At 37.4% G+C, this 9,895-nt stretch overlaps 1 protein-coding gene across 1 annotated transcript in view; it reads right to left on the bottom strand.

Annotated features, from left to right (window-relative positions):
- Window positions 1-9,895, bottom strand: part of add3a (adducin 3 (gamma) a) — a 111,218-nt gene that overhangs the window by 77,301 nt on the left and 24,022 nt on the right. The window contains exon 2 of the mRNA XM_016489663.1: window positions 660-712. The gene's annotated coding sequence lies outside the window, so the exon portion shown is untranslated. The remainder of the gene's footprint in view (window positions 1-659; window positions 713-9,895) is intronic.

Raw genomic sequence — 9,895 nt, 5'->3', positions numbered from 1 at the left:
AGCTCTTCACGACATGGCGGCGGCAACAATACTACAGCGAGAATAAAAGTTACGCCTTCTTTCTCTGCGTGAACATTTGGGCGGTGTTATGCAAATCTTCCCACATAGTGATGTAGATATGTGGGGGCGTGTTAGAAAGAGCCGTTTTAGGTAGGCGTGGTTACCTCTTAACTTTTATAAAGAATACCTCTTTGGATTTGAGACTTTAGTCTTTGCAAATTTACAGATATTCTTTATGCACCAAGAGCTTGTAACACTCCAAAGAGAAAGGAAAAATTGAAATCGCATATGACCCCTTTAATAAAAACATTATTCTTCCGCCAAACAATGTAGTTCCTCAGAAACGGTTGTGGTTCTAACAAAGTGGTTGCCGAGCAACACACAGAAGTAAACAAAGGTGTATGTTTGTAGAGTAATTTACAACAGCTTCGAACTTGGCTCAACCAATCAGAATCAAGGACCGGAACTATCCGTTTTATAATCAACATTTTAACATATTCACTTTTAGCCTCTGAAGCATTCCGATCTAAAAGCATCTCCAGACTCAACCGAAGGTCGTACCCTGAGGGCATGTCTCACTGTGCGCTAAATGAAAAGGTGTTGTGAGTCAAGGTTCAACTGAAGGGCTCGCTGTGGGAATGAGCTTTATATAGACTTACCTGCTGGGAGCCCGAGACCGCAATGACTGTTAGCACTCACGCTGCTGGATCACCTGAAACAAACAAACAAACACACAACCATCATCCAAAGTGATAAATGCTGCCAAACAGCTGGAAGTAAGAAAGAAAACATCAGCTACCAGTAGATTTTGCTCAGACGGCAGAGGTTTATCAAAGCCCTTCAAATAACTAGGTGTACTTCCTCCATGATCTGATGTAGCCTACTTTGTTATCTCTCCAAACACTTGGAATGCACACAAAAGCCAAAAGATTAAAAACATAGACAGTCAACCCTCTAGTCAACCCCCTCAAGTCAATAAATGCCCAAATATAGTCCAGCCAAAAATCTTAAAATTCTAACTCCTGCAGATAAACCTCGAGGAATCATGCTAAACATTCTTAGTGCACCTCTTCTGCATGCCACACTTCATAGTGTCAACACAGTTTCATTACCGGGGAACAATAACACATTGTCATTTTTTTTTTGTTCTTGTTTTTTTAGTTAATATACATTTTGCAAGGTAACAACTCAACGTACAAGCTTACCACACCACTAACCAATTAGCCTGCTAACTTAAGGCCTTTTCAAACAAAGAGCGATAACTCTATTAGTGTCCACACTAAATTGTACACAGAGTCTGAAATTCTCGTCCGTCATAAAAACATTCGGATCAGGTTCGATTTTCTGCATTTTTGCATCCGTAGCAAGCATGTTGATAGGAAAGGATGACGAATACGGAAAAAATGCAAACGAAAATTTCGGACTCAGTGTGCAAGGACCTTTCAACGTCGCTTTTTGGGCTAAATTTGGACCAAATCCGACGGACCAAACGAAGACCAATTTTCAACGTCGCTTTTTGGGCTAAAAGAAGTCCATGACGGGCCGACTTGATTTAGCCCAAAAAACGACGTCCAAATGACGTCTGGTGCTGGGTGGGAATAATCTGAAGAACCCTAAGATTCCTAAGGGAAGATTTCACAACAATGCCATAGAAGAACCAATTTTGGTCCCTAAAAGAACCTTTTTAAAACTATTTTCAAAAATTTAAAGAACCTTTTTCCACTCTAAAGAATCTTATGTGCAATTGAAAGATTCCATGGATGTTAATGGTTCTATATGGAACCACTGACACCAATAAAGGACCTTTATTTTTAAGAGTTTAGTTACACAGTTCTGAAATTCAATGTTCACTAAACTCTAATTTGTTTAATCCCGTTATGCTACATGCAGATTAGGGCTGCACGATTAATCGCATGCGATATTTAATGCGCATAGACAGTCAACCCTCTAGTCAACCCCCTCAAGTCAATAAATGCCCAAATATAGTCCAGCCAAAAATCTTAAAATTCTAACTCCTGCAGATAAACCTCGAGGAATCATGCTAAACATTCTTAGTGCACCTCTTCTGCATGCCACACTTCATAGTGTCAACACAGTTTCATTACCGGGGAACAATAACACATTGTCATTTTTTTTTTGTTCTTGTTTTTTTAGTTAATATACATTTTGCAAGGTAACAACTCAACGTACAAGCTTACCACACCACTAACCAATTAGCCTGCTAACTTAAGGCCTTTTCAAACAAAGAGCGATAACTCTATTAGTGTCCACACTAAATTGTACACAGAGTCTGAAATTCTCGTCCGTCATAAAAACATTCGGATCAGGTTCGATTTTCTGCATTTTTGCATCCGTAGCAAGCATGTTGATAGGAAAGGATGACGAATACGGAAAAAATGCATACGAAAATTTCGGACTCAGTGTGCAAGGACCTTAATAAACTATAACATCATGTTTATTATAAGCGCATACTGTAGTTTTTCTGTCTGCCAATTTCAACGCTCAAGCTCTTTATATATAGGTGGATTCTGATTGGCAGTCAGAATTTTTAACATTCATCAGCTAGAAAAAAACGCTCGAAAAGTGATTACAACGATATTGTTCCTCTTTTGTTATCGTTACAGTTGTGGTGTGGACTATTCTATTCTCTCCCTTCGCTATGATCCCTATCATCCTTCGGGTGAATGGCCCTTTAGCCAAATATAGCTACTGTTCAGTTATACAGTTTTATATGCATTATATATTTTTCTTTGATGAGGCAATACTAACTGCTACCTTCAGTGGACAGACTCAACTCAATAGATGGACTAAATAGTTACAGCACTTTACTAACAATAGCAGCATAATGATTTGTCTATGGTTGGGTTTTGGTCACATTTATTGTTATTTAGGGAATTGTTGTGGGCAAAATCCAGTCATTTCAATAGAAATTCGAACAAATCGAGAAGCCTGAGGGCAAAAGATTTTCCCACGCAGATTTCCTATCAAGTTTAAGTTGGTCAAGTGAATTCACGATGTTAATACCAGAAAGCTTTGTTTAAAAGTAAAAAGCTGTGTGAGCTAAATTGCTACACTATTGACAATGGACTTTTTTGCCCCCAAAATTCCACCAAAATTTGACCGCACCTTTACTTTAAAATTTGCCAACACCAAAAAAAAAAAAAAACATTAAACCAGTCGTACCACACCAAAATGTTGGTTACATTTATATTTGAGGAAGTAGGAGTGACAACTTTCTTTTGTTTACACAAACGGGATTGACACCTGTGAATAAATGTGACATTTTTCCTGTTGCTCTCTTTCATACTAAGAGGCAGTAAGAGCTCAACAGACCTCCATCAAAGAGCTCAGCTGAGGGGAAAAACCCACCAAATTGACCCTGTCTAGAGCCCTCGGGGAGTTCCGCAGCATGTGATAACCATCTTTATCGTCTGTACCAACACATCTGTCTAAACACAGCTAGGTCAACCACACAGTGGGTAGTAAATGCGGCAAGTTTGTACGTTATTTCACTCAGTATGTCCGATTATGATACGCTCTATACAAATAAAGGATCCAAATGGGAACCATGGAAGATTTTGGATAGAACCATGGAAGAACTTCTCGGTGAACGGTTCTTAAAAGAACCACTTGTTTTTTTTCTTGTCTTAACCCACTCAGCAAAAACTCGTTGAAAAGACGTCGAAAAGACGTAAATGCCAGACGTCTAAACAACGTTAAAATTTGGTTGAAAAGTGAAAGGTGAAAAGACGTCTTTTTCAGGTCGTCGAAAAGACGTCTATAAAAAGACGTCCAAATTACGTCTAAATTTGGTTGAAAAGTTAAAGGTGAAAAGACGTATTTTCAGGCCTAATTACTGTTTCACTGATGAGCAGCGCAAAAAATCGCGCGAATATGAACGTGGTTTAGCGCAGCTCGTCAGTGAACAACGGCTCTGTGTAGTTAATGCTGCTCAATGTGAAAGCACGCAGGTGATGGAGATTTACCGCTGATTACAGAACCGGCTTTACTGATAAGATGCGCGTTAAATATCGCATGCGATTAATCGTGCAGCCCTAATGCAGATAATTCGGTCACGCTCCACTCACAGTGCTGATGGGGTTCAGGGTCACTTAGATAACATCAGCACTTACATAATTGTGTCTGGCCTGTGTTGTCCTACAGACAGCTGGTGGCTCCTGAGGCGAGGTGATTCCTGCTTTGCCACTTATGCAAGCTTGCTAGCCACATTTCAGTTGCAACCAAAACAATTAGCATCTGTTTGCACACTTCCAGACCTTTTTTTGGCTGAGGAACCCATTACATTTTGGGTTTTACTGCAGCGAGCTCGCAGTTATTTAAAAAAAAAACGTGCCAATTGTGGGAAATGGGATGCTTATGCAACACTAGATTGTTAGTGTGATTCTGTCAGACGGCTCTGAAATTCACACTCTCATTCTTGTGTTGGGCTCTTTTCATCACCCTGAGCATTATAGGGCTTACAAGAGGACTGTGCTGAGATTTTGTGGCGTACTTGGGTAGCCCAAACCATCATTACTCTAGTCTCAACCTCAGACGGCACACCCACTGTCCGTTCGCTGGATGCTTGCCTACAAAAATGGCTGAAATCACCAGTTCCAATCTGATTAGGGTTTGTCACAAATTCTGAACGATATTAGTCTGAGAAATGCATGAGGTGTGCATGTGATACTGCCAGTCTGTGGTTGTCAGACATGGTCTGAACCCGACAGAGTGATCAAAGAGCTAAGAGGAAGTCCACTTTGAATGGCTGACAAAGTATATTTGACAGACTTACGGGCAGATGATTGTTCAGTAAACCATCTCAATATGTAAGCATCGCTCTATTCCAGAACAGATGGTGCTCGGGAATCCCTTCAATAAATGATAAAACCCCCTCAGGACCACTGCAGTGGACTGACAAGCCTTGAGAATATGAATACATTCATGCCAGTGTTTGCAAGGGTACTTTTGAATGGAGATGGATCTCTGTGCCGTTACGTAGCGGCCAATGCAATCCTCTCATCCCAAACCTACCTAGCTTACATGGCATGACATAATGGGTCTTAATTACAGTCTTAATCACTTTATCATGAAAATAGGAGGAGTGAAATATGCCCTCTAGACCAATAACAGCAAGTTTTCCTGCTACCAGGAGTTTCAATTGTATTCATGCTAGAGTCTATGGGCTGAAAATTCAACCCAAAATGTTTTATATTTGACATAAAATGTAGTATTTTTTTTGTATTTTGTTTAATAAACATATGAATTATATACTTTGGTTCTTCATCAAAGTCATTACGAATCATGATATCATAATCATAAAATGAATCATAAGTAACAAATAAACTGGATCCATCATTCTCAAAGTGTATTGAGCTGTATAGGCATATAAATACATTACTTAATTTTAATGAGAAACAAATATAACTACTATTTGTTTGACTGTAAATTACCTTAACATATACAGTAAAAAATGACTTAGGACAATACTTAAAATATACAGTATTTTACAGTAAAAATTGTATAGGTTTTGGAAGTAAAAGTATTAATTACCATATGGTGAAAATCATTATAGATTTTACATAATTTTTTTTACATTATAAACAGTGTTAAAATGATTTTCTTGCTTTTAAAAAATAAAAAATATATCTTATTTATGATGAAATATGTTCTCAGAAGTTCCTGCATGCATCAGTTTGAAAATATTTGATCAAATGTGTTTTGTTTTATGTTGTTTAGTTAATGTTTATACCAGTTTTAGTGTGTGATGCCCTGATTATGTTTTGTGTGAACTTTGATTTATCATGTGCACAGTAAAAAAATAAAAATAAAATGTATTTTTATTTTATTTTTTTACAAAAAAAAAACACTGTAAAAATGCTACTGTAAAAAACCTGTTGGTTTACTAAGTTACCTTACCATATACATTGAAAAATAGTAAATGGTTTAAAAACTCAATTTATTTTTTGTCCCTGGCCACCATCTATATATACACACACGAGTATGGACATGCCACTTACGATGAACTCTGATTCTTCATGTGGTTTTCTACTGTACCACCTGTATTTGTTATGCTCATTAAAGTAAAAAGCAGATTTTGGTACTTCAAGTAAATAGGTTTAGCATAATTTTATCATTTAATGAAATATATCGTTATAAGTTGTAAAATACACAGGTATCTGGTAATACCGTAAACATTGTCACAGTATTTTTTTACTGTGAATTTCTGGCAACCAGAGCTGGCATTTTTTTTTACAGTGAGACTTTCTGTTTTACTACCTGTATTATTATGCTGATAAGTATATTTTAAGGCACAAAGCAAATTTTAGTAGTTCAGGTATGTTGGTATAGTAACATTGTAACAGTTAATGATCTATAGACTTGCAGAACTATAAAAACAAGCACCTAAATGCTTTCAGTAAAGCCTGAAACATTCAGTTTTTACCATAAAGTAAACAGGATTTTTAAATGAGGAAAACTAAAAATAATAAAGAAATACATATTGATTGGTATACGTTAGCTAGTATGCTTTGTATGCTAACAGTGCTTGGTAAACAGGGTTTTAATGGTCCATCGCTGCCACAATGAAACACTGCTGGTGCACCAAAAAGGAAAACCTGCGTAAAACTCGTCTGACGGTTATCTGATGTAGTGACTCAGAATCCCCTGGGAACGAGCAGCTCAGTGGTGAAGAGAAACTCTGTGTAGTGACCGTAGCCAAAGCACAAACACATACAAACACTCAGCGGAGATACGAGGTCAATGCAATCTCACAGCTGGAGCAGATGGGCTGGCGATCTTTTGCTCCAATGAAAGGATGAGATTTTTAAACAAACAGCATGTGGTTTATGTAAAACAGCCTGTCACTGCATCAATGGGTGCTTCCTAACTTTTAATACAGCCTAAGTAACTGATTTATCTTATAAATTTAAGTTCTAATGAAATACAGACTCATTTCAGACTAAAAATGGGTGTGACCACTAAAAAAGCAGAAACTATGTTAGATCAGTTCATCAAAAAATGAAACATTTTATTTACTCATCCTAATGTTGTTCCAAACCGGTGTGTTGTTATTTTTTCTGTACAATTCAAGAGGAGAAACTTTTTAAAGAATAGTTTCAGTCCAATTATTTCAGTTGTTCCTTACACAAAACTATCTTATTAATTCACAAAGCATATGAACAACTTTTATAATACATTTTTGTTGCTTTCTTTTGGGCCTGGTCACTATGAACCTCTGTTGTATGGCAACAGTAACTAATACTATTGTTCTTTCGGTTACACGGGGAGGGGGGGGGGTCCTAGGTTATAAGGTTTTGAACAACATGAGGGTGAGTAAACAACAACAGTTTTCATTGTTTGCTCAACTATCTCTTAAAAAGTCAGTTGATGTATGTTTATATGCTGGTATGAATCACCAAATTGCTTATCGCATAAGCGATCTGCAGTCACACCCTCATGTTACATGATTTGTATCTTACGGACATGACTGTGGCGATGGGAGGGTTTCGGTTCATCTAGCACTGAAAGTGCAACTGATCGGATACACATAGATCTCCTGTGAGGCGTGAGGACTGCACACACCCAAACACACAGCTGGACGAGAGAGCGAAGCAACTGTGACCTTTTTATGCACTGTCAGGCTCATTTCTTCCTTAGTGTCAATCTTTTGTTTTAACAATGCAAATGAGGACAAAATATGCCAAATGTCATGTTGAACCACTCATATGGATCCCAAAACGTCCCTTACCACATAACCTTTCTTCCCTGAAGCACTTACCATAAAAGACAAGCTCTCTTTAATTCAATAATGCTAGTCCTTACATAGAAAAGCTACATGAGGATCATTCAAACAACAAAGCGAAGAAAAGTCATTGATTTTAAGCTGTAGTTGGTGATTAACAGCTACCATTGCAACAAAACTTAGAACAGTTCAAGTTCATGCAAATGAACAGCAATGTGGCAAATGCCAATGGGAGCAAAGACATTAGCTGGCATTCCATCCAAAGTTGCGAATTTAACTTTGAAACTATGGAATTTAACTTTGGTGCAAAATTGGAATATCGCATAAAACATTTGTGAATAAGCACCGCTTCCATCCAGCGAGTCAAAGAGAACAAAATCGTCACTTACTGATATGGTTGAGGTCAAAAGTTTACGTCCCCTTTTTAGAATCTGCAAAATGTTCATTTCAAATGTTAATATCAAAATAAGAGGGATCATACAAAAATACATGCTATTGTTTATTTAGTGCTGACCTGAATAAGATATTTCAAATAAAAGATGTTTACATAGTCCACAAGAGAAAATAATAGTTGAATTTATAAAAATGAAACCGTTCAAAAGTTTACATCCCCTTTTCGAGGGTGTCTGAGAGCAGCTCCAGGAACCGAGAGAAAACCACCTGTGAGGACCAAGGTGTGCCACCACTCACACCACCAAACACATAACTGTTATAAAGGATTTGATTACAGTTGAGAAGTGACACCTGACAGATGGAAATCATAACAATGCTCAAACCAAAGCTCAAACCAAAGCAAAATTTGGAATGTCGCATAAAACATTTGCGAATATGCACCGCTTCCATCCAGCGAGTCAAAGAGAACAAAATCGTCACTTACTGATATGGTTGAGGTCAAAAGTTTACGTCCCCTTTTTAGAATCTGCAAAATGTTCATTTCAAATGTTAATATCAAAATAAGAGGGATCATACAAAAATACATGCTATTGTTTATTTAGTGCTGACCTGAATAAGATATTTCAAATAAAAGATGTTTACATAGTCCACAAGAGAAAATAATAGTTGAATTTATAAAAATGAAAAATCCTTCAGGTCCCACAAATTCTTTGGTTTTCCAGCATTTTTGTGTATTTGAACCCTACAACAACAATCCAACAAACCTTCCAACAATGGGCTTCATTCATGAAACTTGCATAAATATATGAGTAAATTCTGAGTAATTTGCGCGTAAAACAGGACCTTCCCGAAAACTCTCCTCCGGATTCACAAACGCTTCATAAACGTCCGATTTGATAGTTAAAAGTGTATGTTAATTAATTCCAATCATTCGTAAAGAGGGTGCTCGTACACGCTCATTCACAATTAGCATAATCCCCACCTATGAATTACAGCTACGCAATTGCGTGTCCAGGAACGCAGTGGAATATTCTGGTCTACTTTCTTAGGTTTGGCTCCAGTATATTTCATAAATGCAACAAAAAGGCTAATAGGCACTATAAATATTCAATAACCTGTGTCCACCAGAGTTTTTAGCCAGCTGAAAATAGGCGCTTTCGTTGCTATGATTTGGAATATCCACGGCGGCAACATATTACTAGTATCTCATTTTTAAGAATTAATCATTTTAAGAAAAATATAAAAAAGCAGTAACCAGTAATATTGACTTCTTCATTGTTGTAGGCACTCATTGTACAAGTAGGATGGTTGGTCGCTATTTGTCCCACCCGTCCTCTATTTACGGCTGGGTAAATAGTGACAGTGACGAGCGCTGCGTTTTACAGTTATCAACTCAGTTAAAAATAAATAAAATATTCTAAAAGAGGGCTAGGGTAAATTAACTAATTATGGCAGTGCATTAGGGATGGGCGATATCTTATCATTTGCGATATACCGGTAAAAATTCTCCCCACGATAAGAATTCGTCTTCCCGCGATAATAACGATAAAGTCTAGTTTAGGGCTGTGCGATTTGGGGGAAAATATCAAATTGCGATTTTTTTGACAGATATTGCGATTGCGATTTGATTTGCGATTTTAAATTTGCAAAGTCAAGCTTCAGCTCAATATTGTCAATAATGCGCAGCACAGTATGGGTATCATTACCCTGCTGAAAAAAAACAATAGAAACCATCACAGAAATTCTTATAGTTTCCAT

This window comes from Sinocyclocheilus anshuiensis, unplaced genomic scaffold (genome assembly GCF_001515605.1).
Source record: "Sinocyclocheilus anshuiensis isolate Anshui unplaced genomic scaffold, SAMN03320099.WGS_v1.1 scaffold338, whole genome shotgun sequence".
NCBI classification, from domain to species: Eukaryota; Metazoa; Chordata; class Actinopteri; order Cypriniformes; family Cyprinidae; genus Sinocyclocheilus; species Sinocyclocheilus anshuiensis.
The sequence above is the reverse complement of the archived record's forward strand: the minus strand, read 5'-3'. Positions and strand labels throughout refer to the sequence as shown.